Below are 15882 nucleotides of genomic sequence, written 5' to 3' on the forward strand. Positions count from 1 at the left end.
CTTTTTCCCCGAAGCGTCACGGCGAGCGCTCCCTAGATCCCTGTAGGTACTTGACGCGGGAGTGGGGAAATGTTTTGGCCTGGGCGCACAATCTGCTCACCCAGCTGTCACTAAGAGAAAATAGGTTTTTCAAAAGAAGCCGCCTAGGCGGTTTCGAAATAACAGTTGCGTGCGGAAGCTGACGCAACACCGGACGAAATTTTTCAGTTTGGATAAGGGGATGAGGGATGTAATAAGAAGTTGGTCGTGGTGTGCGAGGCGCTTCGATCTACAAAAGCTGGGATAATCGTGGGGTATGGAGGGTTTAATTCTCGCACCACCAGCCACGTCATCGCTGCGCTCAAGCTTCCTTTCCTTATTGACATCACTATCTATGTTCCAGAAGAAACAACAGCAATGCGCTGGCGCTATACACGACGCATACTAAACGTCCAGGTACAAAAAAAATCTCGCAGAAACTCCTCTGGGAGCTAGACTATGCGTAAGCATTGTGCCACTAGCTCATCTCCGCGCAGCCCGGTGTCATCACCAATATTATGCAATTTCATTAGGCCATTACCAACGACAGCTCAGTGGTGACACGAACTGGTGCCGACGTCGGCGCAAGGAGCATTGATGACGGAAGCAAAGTACTGCAGGTGGAGGCCCGAGGTGCGCTGATGACCGTTCCGACCATTCTATAAGCCGTTATCGCTGTTCAGCGCCTTATTCATCCACGTGAAACCATTGTAGACTTTTAGTGTGTCCGGTATTCCGGCAAATGGGGGTGGTTTGGGTGGATTGCCGGATGGGTGGGAGCAACGTGAGCGGCCGGCGCGGTGCAGCTGCCTTGGTGGCGTAGAGCTCAACCAGACAAACACAGAGCGAAAATTGCAGTAAGCTACTATATTCTGCTTCACTGCTCGTGCTAATTTTTGGCAGTGGCATAATTGTCCACGTGATTACGCCGCTGTCCAAAATTTACACCAGTAGCTAAGCAGAACATAGCAATTGGCTCCCTGTTTGTGTGGTTGAGCTTTGCGCCAACAGCTGGCGCCACCAATCTGGCCGCTGACGTTTACGCCCCCGTTCACCCGGCAAACCGCCCGCGCTTGCCGTAATACTGGACGCCCTAAAATGCTCTATTAGTGAGCCATGAACGTACTCAGGCGGCGGCTTCTTTATTATGTCAGTGCCGCGTGAGACGCCGCTTGAAAACGATCTGCGATGCCCAAAAAACAGTGCGAACAGCTCATAGCTTCGCGCGCTGTGTTCTTGCCGCTCAGATAATATTGAAGAGACGCGGATCCGCTTAACTTCAAACCGATCTGCGAAAGTTGTAGAATGAGGCGTTAACCGAGAGCAACGCCAGCCCTGTGTTTTCGCCACTTCGTTGCCGTTGAAGCGGAAGGCAGCGCAAAGGCAAATTCGTTCGCTACTGCGGGCGCTATCTCGAAAGCGGTCGTCTTATTACGGGACGGACGAAGGGGCGGTTTTCTCTTTGGTTAAGCATACAATTGCTTAAGCATTCAGAATTAAAATTTACCTACACAGCCTAAACTCTGCGAATGCGTGCTGGCCCGAACACACCGCGCGCCCTGGCACAGCCAGGGACGCAAAACCAAATACATCTAGGGCCCGTGCCATGGCGCTTCGGCGAAAAAGTACCTAGAAATGTAGTACGTGCGGGCGGCGCATAGCGGTGCAGCGATCGAGCGCTGGGCTTGGGGGGAAATAGAAACACGCGCTCGGGGACGCCCGGGAACAGGGTAGCACGGGCGCGTGTGAACGCGCATGCGCACGCGGGCGCTAAACCCATGCGCGTGCCTTGACGCAGCCCTCGCATGGCACGGTAACTCACGACATTTGCGAAGGGTATGCAGCGCATACCAGGACAGCTGTCGCCGCTGAAGAGAGAAACACGGAAATGGGCCGAGGTGGCGTAGGCTGGATGGGGCTTACGGGAGTGGCGACACAGGGTAAGCTCCTCTCACCAAAGCACGAGCCTGCCACGCAAGTAAGCCACCCGAAGTTGCCGAGGCCGGTATCACCCAAACGCGTGATTTGAATCGTTCCCACAAGGAGCAGCAAGACTTCGAACTGCCTTTGGAGGCCCAGGAGCGGAACAGAGTTGCCCAACCCATAGGCGTGATTTTCAGCACTTCTGACGAATACAACGACTGTCTCCTACGTTGCAGGTCTCCCAAGGACTCCCAATGAGCGTAGACGTAGTTGGGCGTGAAGTACGATTAAGACACGATATAAGTCAATAAGAAATATGAGAAATAAAAAAGAACATGAGATGTAATGAGCGCTTGATCATCGGACCATTTGAACAACCATGCACGTTGACCGTGTATTTCTTAGCGTCGATACTTCCAGTTTCCATTGAAGTCCATAACCAAACAAAAACTCCCAAAACGAAGTTATTCTGAGCCGGTTTCCTTCTGCCGACTACCTTCCTCTCCCATACCCACCTCTTTATCTTCCGTCTTGGTTAAAGTTCAGGAGAGGTTATATCGATATTTCGTGCTTTCTTACAAAACGAGGTAGACTGCATTGGCAGCGCCTAGTGATTCGGATTTTCTTTGCTTCGTATTCTTTTTTTATCCCCACATCATGAAATAACGAAACACCAAAACCCCGATTGCCTTGCTTGTCTATTATAATTCCAACCATCTATTTGTGCCTCCGCACTTCATTTTTGGTCCTGTTCTCCATAGTATTGTGTACTTCGACATGGGTAATCCCACATCACGCACTGGCTTGATCTCCTTTCCTCCCTCATGTAGAGGTGGCGGGGAGGGGCGAATGGGTACTATTTGTACCGCATTTTCCAGTGATGCGTTTTTTTTTTCGCAAGAGATTTTGTTGGCGCATCGTATCAATGTCGCGTCTGACTTAGGTATAACAGCCATAAAGTCAAGCGCACTGGCGCGACCAGTATGCGTCAATATGCTTTTTAGCACAATTGCAAGAAGTTGGGAGCGGCAGCAGTACGGAAGAACTTCAATCTTGTTTTAACGCAGCAACGAGCGCATCTTCTGATGCCAGCTGGGAGGCTTGTCGTGTGGTCAGAGGTGCTATCGTAGCGTAGTGGCCGTACTGGATGTGCAAAGCTGCCTTCGTGGCCTTCCTGATATAGGCGCCTCTGTGATTGGAGGTGATGCGTGCTAGTTGGTTGGTATTGGAGTTTTCAGACGATGGGACCAAATTCTACGCATGTGCAGGACCTGATACGGCACGTAAAAAAGCTGCTAAGGAAACAGTTTCTGCCATGACTAAAGGCAAGTGCACTTCTCGAAAGGAAGGCAGGGTATACACAGCGCTGTGAGTTTATTGCTATGTATGTACGCTATGTACGTATAGTTTATTGCTATGTACGTTCTGTCATTCTTTCCAAAATGTGTAATTTTGTGCTGTAGCACCAACTGCAAACTCTATGTTACTCACAATATGAATATGTTTAAGGACGGCTACTGTTTCTGGGATGAAAAATCCAGTACATTATTCAACGTGGGTGAGCAAAGCCTAAGGAAGTGAAGAACAAAGAATGAAATAACTCTGAGCGCTTACCTCTTGCCTGGAATGTGGGCCTCCGTTGTTTAACTCAGCGTTTGGAAGTGCCTTTATACGTATAAGTGATCACGCACAAACAGACCCACGCACGCGTGCGCATATGTACATACTCGTGCGTGCGTGTATCTGTTTGTTAGCAAATGTCAAAGTGTGCGTGTTTCTGGGCATTCCGCGTGCGTGGAGAGCAATAACGGCATGCGTCAATGAAGTGAATAAGAAAAGCTGAGTTCTGGGAAACTCTGCTCGGTTATAGATATGAATGGAAAGTGTTAGTGTCGATGACGCTAAGAAAGACAGTCAACGTCACCAGTCAACGTTCTGTAGCGTTCACTGCATGGGCCCTATAACGTAAAACTTTTCCTGTATGTTTTTATTCCAATATTCTGCCGTCAAGTTTACGTAAGCAACGACGCAAGCAATGCGCGGTGACCCGCAGCGTTGCCTGAACAGCGCAATGAAACGCTCCCCTCGTTGACAGGAGGTCACTTTTGTTTGCTTCCAAAACGAGTAACATTGCCTACAATGAGCGGTTTTTCTTATCCAATTGGCTGACAAGAGGCTAGGACCACGCTCAAGTGGAGAGGGTATCGATGGCGCCGAGCCAGCGCACTGAAAATAGATAACCGGATGAAGAGCGAGGAGGAGATTCCTAGTGGGAGGGGGGTTGAAAATAGTGGATAACGCGCAGCTAAATAACAGTATCTCCGTAGAGGTCGTTGCTTTGCTTCGTGTTGTCGACAAATTCGACTTCGCCCTGCCATCTGCTAGCCGCCTGGTTAGCTCAGAGGGTAGAGCGGCTGCCCCCTGACTTACGCAATTCAAATTGAGTTTCGCAAGTAAAAAAAAAAAAGAAATACACGGGCAACGGAGTGGCAGTAATGAGACCAAGACTAGCCAGCGCTGCTCGGAAAACACCAAAGTAGCTTTCACCAATCTGAAACAAGTACAAATACACGAATAATCAGGCAACGTCCTTCTCCCACTGTCACCGCTGCCAGAATGAGTTTCCGCATAGGCAAATTATTTAAACAAGAGGGGAAACTCGGCAAACTGTGGCAACAAGAAATATGCCAGGCTAGAATTAACGCCGACCATTTGATGCAGCGAGCATAGAAAAACAAATGTTAAATGAAGTAAACAGACATTGTTTCATTTTTTTATGTTTCTCGGGAAAATTAAAAATATATGCGTATCAATTACATTTTACTTTAGGTTGCCTAGCGAAAGGGGAATGATGCACCAGATGCATGCGTCATTCGTCAGGCACGCCGCCGAACCGAGCGACACCGGCTTTGCAGCTGAGCGTTTGCCTGTTCGGCGACCCGTCTGCCTGTTTTTCTATTTTTCGATTTAGCCTGGTTGGTTGGGCTCCCAGCGAATTCTTGCGTCGCTTCTGCACTTCGACACTGCACCACTGCACTATTGGACTACGGGAAGGTGAGATGTTCTGTTCGACAGTCTGCGACGCATTTCAAGCAATTATGATGTACGGCATGGAACCCAGACTCGTGACGCCGTTATCAAACCAGCACGGCCGTCGTGGCATAGTTAAGTTGAATTAATTACTCTCAAAACGAAATGCTTGCCACGCTTTCCATGAGCCCAACATTATTTGAACTTATTTCGGTAATCTTTCGGCACGCTGGTCGCACAGGGCGCTGTCACGCAGTTTCGCGAGCACTGAATCTTACTGGGTCAAGGTTAGGCGCTTTCTCTCACCCCCAACATTATTGTAACTAATGTCTTTACCTTTTGGGCTACTTGTCAAGCGCACTGGCGGCGCCTGGCGTTGTGAGGTGGTCAGAGAAAAGCAGCTCGGTCCTAGTACGCAGTTAAGTTTCGCGCTTTATTGCACTGACGAGACAAATTTGTGGCGCCCAACATTGCTGACATTTATTTTCGGTACTTATTTTGTTACTTATGAGGCACGATCGCAGCACCTAACCTTGTGGCGCAGTTTGGGAAAAGCAGCTCGGCTGTATGGGTTAGTTTTATCGCATTTACTGAATCTTACTGGCACAAGTTCTTACGGGGATAGTGGTGGCCACAACACAGGCTGTCAGCGAGACTATGCTACACGCTTGCAGAATTCCTCCTGCTTCAAAGTGTTGTTTCTCCTATTCGCGCTTATAGCAAATGCGACAGAAATATTAAAGGTGCGAAAATACTACAGGCAATCAACGCACGCAAGAGGCCGCGTTTCTAACCAGAATGCTTGCCTTTCGCTGCCAGCGTTTCCCAGTAACCATGACGATTACTTAAGCTGAAGATGCTGGGAAGCATGAAAAGCTGTCGGGGGTCTTTGAGTCCTATCGCGTTCCACTATATAAGGCGAAGCTTAAGCACAGAGTAATATAGTAAAGGTAAAGAGGGGACACTCCCGTGGGCGCCTGCGGCCGACTTTGCCTCTCAGCGCACCTAGGAGGCCATAATTTCAGTTTTTTTCTTTTATTTATTTTTCTGACCCATACCGTTGCTTTACCCGAGTGCTTCCATGGAGACGCTTGTGCCCGTGTTTATATGTTGCGACGACGAGCGCACAAAGGTGTTTCACTTTGTGTTAGTTTTATTTAAATGTATATTTGCCGTTTCAAGTTGTAACTTGACGAAAAAATGGCTGTGGCTTAGGTAAGGTTAAGCCCAGGATGCGAAGCATACTAGCCTTTATTTTAGTTGTTGAACCACTGTTTAGCCTGGTGAACTGCTGTTGCTTGGCTATATTTGGTTCGGCTAGACGAAGAAACAACTCATGCGTTACTCTGCTTCTCCTTGGACGCCCCGCATTGGACGCGGTGAGCGTCGAGCAACGCAGCGTTCGGCGCGGCAACGAAATGTGCGCCTGAGCAAGCGACGCATGCCTGAGCCTTAGAAACAGCTCGTTTCTAAGGCAACACCGCATTCACTAGAGGCGCTTTTGTACCGCTTTGAAGCATCGTACTCGTGCTTCAAAGCATCGTACTCGTGGCTCAGAAATAAAGAAAAAAAAAGTACTCGTGGCTCAGTGGTAGCGTCTCCGTCTCACACTCCGCAGACCCTGGTTCGATTCCCACCCAGCCCATCTTGCAAGAGTTGAGCAAAGCCACTTCTCCTCTGTCGTGACGTCACGGTGTCACGTGGTATTCAAGGCGACACCGCCGCGCCTGAGGAGCTGGGTTGAGCTCTCGTAATATGCTTCGCATAAAAATCATGCTAACTGTTGAGGAAGAAATTTCTCGCTTGTTATATTGTACGTCTAGTAACTCCACTGCCATTGTACGCCAAAAGGAGTATCGCAAATATATGTGCCATGTTCCTTCAATATAAATCAACTTGCTGCACAGCAAGAACACGAAAATAGCGCACAACAGTTTATTGCAGCAAGATTGCAAGATGCAGATACATGGAAACGGGAAGAAACTCCGAAATGCAAGTAATACGGGTGTTACAAGGCGTACTTTTAATCGCGATCAAGCCCGATCCGATTTGAATTTCTCGGTCGCGATTGGTTCTTTTGCGCAAGCTGGGTGAGGGAGCCAATCGCCGTTTGAGAATTTAGACCCGGATCGGGCTTGACCGGGATCGAAAGTGCTCGTGTGACATCGGTATAATGGAGAATAGTAGGAAATTAATGGCGTGATGGCAATACCTTCACACAAGAAAAACACATATAAGACGTGCTGCGACTATCCAGATAATGAACAAAAAATATTCACAGACACGCCTGCAATTAATTTGCTCAAAATGGTATTGTTGTAGAAGGAAAAAAATGTGACGCTTTTTATGGTACTTTTGCGAAGGAGGGTGAATAAAAGTAGCAAAATTATGTGAATGGTTACAAAAATAATTGAGCACGCACCAACATCCTCATCTCGAATGTCTAAACCAGGGCGTCCGTCATTAAGCCACTGCAATTAATCTCTTTGCGTTGGGGGTATTCCCCTGCTGTCTTCGAAGCCTTGCAAATCGTGTTATGATACTTGGAACCTTGCCCTTGAATATGCATGATGTGCTTTGGTCGTAGAGTGTATTTTGAGAGAATAGCTCAGATTCTTGCAATATGTCCAATGACAGGCAGAAGGTAAGCAATACGGAAGGCTTTTAAGCAATTGAATGTAGATGCTATGTTCGTTTGTATAAGCAGTACTGGCGGAGCCTTCAAAGCTTTAGAATGGATATACTGCGCTCCTGTGAGCAATGGGCATTTTTCGGATCTCAGGCCAAGAAAGCACTGTTATAAATGCTAAGAAATCAGCTACTTTCTACAGTAAGGACTCTATAAACAATTAAAACGTGTGAACACGTAGCCCAATGCAAAACAGCAAACAATTCTCGAGCGCACATAGCCTGCTACAGAGGCTAACAGAGCGCGCATTATTGCCATGCTCCAAATATTGCATGTGTACCGCTCTAGAAATAGCTACATTTCATTTGCAAAAGGGGAGCCCCCTACTTTTTCAGAAACCGCTGCACGTAACATAAAGCTCTCTGCACCGAACAGCATGTGTTCATAGGCCGCATTTCTGAACAAACCATTCTCTTTTATTTTCTAACGTCGTCATTGCATAGAACGTGCCTCGAAGCTGGGACGCTGGCGCTTCGCTGTTATCGCTAGCATCACCACTCACTGCCGAGCATAAAAAAATACTGCGAAATGAGAGTCAGCGTAGTAAATGGGCAGCAGCTGTGTATGGGTTAAAGGCCGTGGTCACTCGGTAATGCGGCTAACATTGAAATAACGAAATACGAAGATAATAAGTATTTAACAACGTGCAAAATCTTCCTGTGGCCTTACCATGAAGCGGCTACGAAGCAGCAATGCCATACGAAGGCAGAAGAACCCAACAACGATCCTCGGTCGCATTTTACAGAAAGAGCCCGTCGACAGGGCCTGACTAGGCTTCGCACGTGTTGGGTCATGGCGCCTGTCAAGCTGCTAGCCGTAGCCGCAGCCACAGCCACACTTTCCTTAATGTGCTCTGCCACCTACTGGAATCGGCGAAGCTCTATAGCTCGGTCGCGAAATGGCTGGAGTGTCCACTCTTGTCGTTTGCTATGTTACTCTATGGCTTAAGCGTCCTCGAAATTTTTTCTTGTCGTTGAGAAACATAATTTTAAACTTCTTGTTTAGGAGCTCGTCAGCCTTATCTTTTGCGCTTTCGGGCTTCGCAAGCAACACACTCCCGTGTTATTACTCTTGGCAATTGTTGATCGTGTTTTCCACAATCGTAAGTACCGAAAGAAGGTATACTGTATGTTGTTGCAGGGCTACAAAATAGCGTCACAAACTTGTCCCACTGAGACTCAGTAGAGGCAAAATTAATTGCGTCATACGGGCGAGCTGCTGTTCGCTAACTGCGTCACAAAGCCGGGTGCGGCAAGCGTGGCGAAATTCTAGCGAAATATGTTACAATAATGTTGGGCCCCATGGAAGCGCCACAAACATCCCACAGCACTAGTCATTACATTAAACTAATTGCGCCAGGACGGTGGAGCTGTGTTTCGCTAACTGCCTCCCAAGTGTCAGTTTTGTGCCGTGGAGCCTAACTTCGCTTGAAATGCGTCACAGACTGTTAGTTTCTAAACTTGCGTTCTACGATAGTGCAATGTTGCCGTGTCGAAGTGCAGAAGGAACGTGAGAATACATTGCGAGCCTAACAAAGCAGGGTACATTCAAAAATATTTTTCAAAAATAAGAAAGTGACGGGTTGCGGAACAGGCGAATTTCAGATGCGCTGCCGGCCTTCCTCGCTTTGGTGGCGTGTCTAGCACGTGAAGCATGCATCTGGCGCGTCTGGCGTGTCATTAGCTTGTGTCTAGGTAACTGAACAAAAGTATGTCGCGCATACGCAAAATCTTTTAGTGTCAGTGCGAATGAATTTGAAGAAATCGCAACGGAAGGAAATTGCTGAATTGATGACGAGGGCGGTAGGCAGACAACGACGCGCGTTTGTGCTCGGTGTCACATCCGATCGTGGGAACATCACCGTGCCCCACATCACCTTCCTCCCCGGGCCGCCTCGGTTTGCAGTATGACTTGCATATATATATATATATATACGGTGCGACCAAAAGTGGCGCCAAATTCAGAAGACCAGGATTTGATTTCGCGAGGTGCACTCGGTCTTTACAGACATCTGGCTGTGGATGGCTGCATTTCTTGCGAATATTGTAAATACATCTTCACATCTGACTTGAGCAACATAAGACACTGGTGGAGGTGCGCGTAAGCAATGACAGATAAGAAGCAATGACAGACGCGTACAACCCCAATGGTTGTCCTGACTCAGCTGCCGGATCCAGGAACGCTTAGCGGCAACGACCGCCTTGAAGTTGATGGCTGTATCGCCATTTATGAGCATGTCAGTGCCTGTAACAACTGGGATCAAATAATTAGGTTGGCAAACTTGGTGTTCTACCCACAACGCTCGCGAAAAGTGTGGTATCATAACAACCAGTAAGAGTTTAGCGACTGAGACACGTGTAAAAAAAAGCTGAGGAACTTGTCTTACCAGCTCGCCTGGCGGAAGAGCGCCACTGAGAAACACCTCGGGATCCGCATCCACAGAATCACATATCTCTTACATCCAGGACATGTTGGCTCAGTGCAGCAAAGCCGTCACCGATATGGGTGAGTGAGACAATGTTGGGCATGTACTCAAGGGGATTGCTGACGATGCTCTCCACCTGGTGATGTGCGAAAATTGTGAGGGAGTACAGCACACCATAAATGAAGGTCAACGCCTTGAGGAGGCCAAGAGCCGCCGCATCGCAACGTCGTTCTCACGTCTGTCGAACACAGCTGTGGCAGCTTCTTCTGCCGACAGGCTAGGAATGCAGCGACCATCATTATCAGATGACCTGACGCGGCTAGTCGGCGAGAACTTGAAGCCGTGTTTCCTGCAGCTTTTCTTTCCAGCCCAATTGAGCCGAAGAAATTGCTACGGCACCATTTGTGCAGGGAATGGTCGGCGAAGAACTCGCTAAATTTGGAGTTCCTTCTTTAAGTGCCGTTGCCACTTCAGATCTCTCTAATGGTCCTTGTAGGCAAAGCTGGCTCTAATGCTTCTTATACCAACGTTTATTAAGGCAGTCGATACCATGACAATCGGTGGGACGAAAATTCAATGGAACCAATATTCATGGCGCCATCACGGATGGTCAAACCCACAATAATTTGTGGTCGTCTGCTTAAAATATGCAAGAAATGTGAGTTGTGCCACCGTGGCATGAACTTTTGGATAAGTTAATGAAACATATTCAATTCAATTCAATTCAGTCTTTATTTTACTCTTGGACAGAGAAGGAGGCAGGACTAAAAGCTCGTAAGCTTGACAGAGGTCCTTCCCCCTTTATCAACTTGGCAGTACAGTACAGAGGCAGAGATTTTCAATTTTCCAAATAAACACTGAAACAAAATAACAAAACACTTTGTAAAAACAGCGCTATGCATTGCAGCACAAACATAGGTATTAGAAAAACAAATAAGTGGTCATGGGGAAACAAAAAATATGGCAGAAGAAAGCGAATACAGTCCGCCACCTGCTTCTTTACGTCAAAACGTGCTGTATACATTCTTGACTGCTATGACGCAGTGAAGGTCCTCCCGTGCTTCAGTGGCACTCTACAATAAAGGGCTTGAAAAGAAGCTTTCAACTGAATGTCACTGCGATCTCCGACTTGAAACCTGAAAAGGACGCACGATACGCTTCGACGAAGAAAGGTATTTGCCGCCCGATGCATCAAGCACGATGATTTAAAAATGTCTCGTAGACACGCACATGTTCACCCGTTTCTTTCGTCGTTATCATTCGTATCCATATTGCCTCGAAATATTCTGGTTTATTAACGCGCAGCAACTAGCCTGTAAAGAAGTTTCGTTAGCCTATATTGAATTTAGCCCATTTTCGCATGTTTCCTCAATATTGTCACGAACCAACAGTACGAAATCATTGTCTCTGAATTATTTGGCAGGCACTAAAAATGTCGATTGGCTGGCCTCATTGTTGTTATGAAATGTAGTATACACAGTTAACTATTGAAAGTGCTGCTTAAAATATGGAAGAAATGCGATTGTGAAAACTTAAAGAAATGTAGAATTCTGCCACCGGGTAATTAACTTTAGGATAAGGTTAATACAGATGGCAGATGATAGCGAAAACCGTCTACCACCTGCTTCCTTACGTCAACACGTGATGAAAATATTCTTGATGCTATGACGCGGAGAAGGTGCTTCGTTTTTTCAGCGGCATTCTACAATAAACGGTTACAAACGAAGCCTTCAGCTGAATGTCAGTGCGATCTCCTACGTAAAACCTAAAAAGGACACATCATACGCTTCCACGAACAAAGATTTTGCCTCCCGAAGCATCAAGCAAACGGATTCTAAAAAGGTCACGAAGACGCGCACATGTGGGCCCGTTTCTTTCATAGCTACTATTCGTATCCGTATTGCCTCTTAATATTCTGGTGTATTGTGCTGCCATATTAACGCGCAGGAACTAGCCCCTAAGGGAGTTTCGTTAGCCTATATTGAATTTATCCGATATTTACTTGTTTCCTCCAATATTGTCATCAAACAACAATATGAAAACATTGTCTCTGAATGAATTGCCGTGTACTTATCATAGGTATCCACTTGTTAAAAGTCGATCGTCATACAGAAACTACGGACACGTTTTTAATTATTCTGCAGAGATAATTAAGACTACTTGCCTGCGAAAATGTGAAGCATTATAACCCATTTGCTGAAATGCTTTCTTTTCGCGGGTACCTAGTCCTCGGAAGTTCTAGCCTGCGTTCTAACCGCGTCTTCGTAAGGCCAAATCAAATGCGCCAAGCATCTCAATGCGCTCGCGTGCCCCACAGGAGTAGATAATTGGAAGGACCGCACAGCGCCGTTCAGTTGGGCTTTAAGGTTCTTTTTATCTTACACACTCATAAAGTCATGACGTGGCTCCACCTCCTCGCCATTGCTGGCGCTGTCACATCCGCAATAACGCACGCAGAAGGAACACCTTTTGTGAACCAGAACCGTGTAGTGACCGTTAAGCTAGGGAAGCGTGCTTGTGTCGCACGCCGCAGACCCGGGTTCGATTCCCACTCAGACCGACATTTACCGAGCTTTCCCTTCTAAAAATTTATTACATTTTTTTACTGAGACCTCCCTGAGTAATTTGAAGTCAATTACAGCATTTTCAGAACACATTTTTAGGCACCCGTTCCAAGGCGATCTAAACCGAGCGAACAAGCTCAGCGAGAGATGAAAGAGCGAATGCGGAGTCGGATATCAAAGACGCGAGCTCTGAATGGCAGACCTCAGTGAGAACGGCCCCCTGAGATACGTGCGCGTGGGAAACTGTGTCATGCGGTTCTACCCAAGCGTTCGATGCGTACTTGTAGCTTGTCTTAGCCGGACCACTCCTGTCGTACTATCGTCTGCTCGTGTGTGCTTTCGCTCGCGCGTGTTTTGTTTGTTATTGCATGCGAATGTTTTCTAGGCTGATTACATGCGCAACGCGAATTGTGTAGTACAATATGGAAGCAAAGCGGCAGCTGCGATGATACTGCAACCTTCGACGAGTCATTTATACATGCTGACGCGCTTGACTGGCTTCAGTGACCGCCGGCTCTGCTACACGTCTCTTAAATTTTGACATCCAGCGAGTACGTGCTGCTAAAGAACGTTTACATCACTCGTGGACGGGCTGCCACATTACATTGACATGTCGGAGAATACTTTCCGCACAGTACACTGCATACAGGGCGGCACTTCAAGAAACAACAAACTTTACACTATTCTAGTTAAAATTAACGGCGACGCTGAAAGACATGCTTCTTCACGTCAGTGTTGAATAATTTATTAAACATCAATAGTTCTCGGCATCAGAAATATTTATCCCATTGCTCTAACTTCCACGTAGCTATACCTTCCAAATATCTGCATCACGCCTAGAGTATGCGTTTTCTTTTTTTTTGAGACACTATTTGAGGTAATCGTCTAACCTGGAAACAAACGACGAGACAGAAGTAAAATTACTTGCAAAGCTGAGGAAAATCAACCAATTTATCGGAGGCTCAGTTTTATAAAGTTTTATAAATTGGAAGCTGTCGGTTATTGCGTGGTCATGTGATATTTCGCCAAGTTTGTAGAAGAGTGGAGCAGTAGGGGAGGAGGAGTAAATATTTATAGCAGTCTTTTTCTGTAGTCGAAGTAGAGTGTCCACTGTCCTTGATGGCCTAAGCGGGTAGAAGCATTTTAAATTGTGAAAAACGTTGATTTGTAGATACTCAATCGAACTTCAGTACGCAAAGTTCGCCTATAGCCTAAGTACAAAGGTTACAGCGTCCATGTACAATACTGGGCCGAGGTAAACATATGTCGGCTTTAAAAAGACAAGTCCAATTTTCAAAACGTTCGCTTCCCCTGTAACCTTGTTCTCGTTTGCTCGTAATCACCTGGGTGGCAAGATCACGGGATAATGTGAATGTTCTGTGGCCGAGACGGGAGCTTAATCATTTTATTATGTGGAAGATATTGTTCGGAAGAGCGAGTGGTTTTGCCGATTTGGTCTTCGGCCCTATTGGGATGCCCTTCAACAATTCATCGGTGCGTTGGGGAAACTTCATTATTGGTTCCTTCTGGACGGAAAGAGGTAGTAATTGCCTAACTTGCTAGTTGCATTCTCAAAAATCCGTTTGAAGTTTCCTCGGTGTTAACGTTTTCCCTGGTGTGTTGTAGTTAGAGGGTAGAGAGATTTCTGTTTTCTTGTTTAGCCATATTCCTTGTATGGTGTTACACTTTGCGGGTACCAGCTTTCCTCATTATCTGTTGAAATGCCACCCATGAGGTGAATAATTCTGAATGTTGGCTTATGGAAAATAGTAAAAATGAACTTTTTTAATGGCTCAGAATTCCTTCGCGAGCTCTCCAGTTCGGTTATGCCAGAAATAATATGCCTCGTATTTCTACAAAAATGTTAATATGGATTTAAGACGTATAGTCGTTCGATAGTGTAGATGACATATACATTTTAAGCGATAAGGAACATTTTAAAGGCTAAAAGTAAACTAAAAATAGGATATCCATAGATACACCGGGCGGCATGGAAAATTGATTAGGAAGCTTATATTAGCAGTGTGCTAACTGAAGCTTGGAGGCTGGCCAAACAAAATTTGCAAGTAGGCGTAGTTTAATCTTAGGGTGGCCCAACTTGAAATTTGAACGTGGACGAACTGAACTTAGGGGGTGGGCTAAGTGGAAATCGGGTGTTAGGCCAGCATAAACTTGGTGCTTGGCCAACTTGAAATTTGTGGGCGGTGTACATAAATTTTGGAATGGGCGCCTGTGATCTCCTTTAACGGAGAAATCACTCCGAGATACGTCTACTACTAATGCGGCCAGCTAGCATGGTATACTTCGCCAGATAGGTCATTGTTTGCAGGTATTCCATCAACCGGACATAGTGGTGTGCCACCCGTACGGAACGCACAACCCCGCATCCGATCACGAATGCGCCCACTAATGCACAGACTGTGGTGAAGGACATCTGATGCTAGCACGCAAATGCAAGAAATCGGAAAAACCAGCGAACGATTGCCCACTCAAAATAGGACAGCAATGGCAATCAAGAACAGACACAGCAAAGCAAAAGCTGCCACGAAGCAAGTGATTCAGCCTCCGAAAATGCAGACGAAAACTGCTGGCGGACTCTAAGGGAGATACAACCATGTACCAACTTGAAACATCGACCCAGGTACATATACAGATCAAGATCAAGAACACCAGTACTTAGAACTTCCATCTCCCCAATATCCGCACCCTAGTGTCCCGCAATCACCCCAGTACCCCGCAAACCGAAAGTAAGCTGGGCGAGGACAGTAAACCCCGCTGCTCTCACGACAAATAACCAAAAATATCAAAAAATCATAGCCAAGAATCATCCCCTAACAGAGAACCTGCACGAAATCAAGCGATAATTGGCGTTCCTAAAATAACGCTCTTGCACTTCCTATAGACCTGCTAAAGCGGGCGCGGGAATGACATAGACGGCACCAGCACCAAAAGCTCAGACTCCAATAGAAAACTTACTGGCGCAAATCTTGGAACAAATACAAGTTGTGCATAATTTCTGAGAGGAGTTAGTCGCAGAATTTCAAGTCCTTAAAAGCCATGTAAACGAATCAATCACAAGCTTGAAATGTAAGGATTACAGGAGGACGATGTTTTCCCCAAAGTATTGGAGGCACTGCTTGTAGATGACAAATTTTACCACGTCGTATACCTTAATACATGGTCACTTAACCTGCGGCGCAAGCTCTATCGTCGTGGCCTCGTGTGGGACTGAA

General features: G+C 46.6%; 1 protein-coding gene across 1 annotated transcript in view; it reads left to right on the forward strand.

Annotated features, from left to right (window-relative positions):
* The first annotated feature begins 639 nt into the window (after window positions 1-639).
* LOC135897104 (luciferin 4-monooxygenase-like) overlaps window positions 640-15882 on the forward strand; it is a 193911-nt gene continuing 178668 nt past the window's right edge. The window contains exon 1 of the mRNA XM_070521381.1: window positions 640-651. The gene's annotated coding sequence lies outside the window, so the exon portion shown is untranslated. The remainder of the gene's footprint in view (window positions 652-15882) is intronic.

Source organism: Dermacentor albipictus, chromosome 7 (genome assembly GCF_038994185.2).
Source record: "Dermacentor albipictus isolate Rhodes 1998 colony chromosome 7, USDA_Dalb.pri_finalv2, whole genome shotgun sequence".
NCBI classification, from domain to species: domain Eukaryota; kingdom Metazoa; phylum Arthropoda; class Arachnida; order Ixodida; family Ixodidae; genus Dermacentor; species Dermacentor albipictus.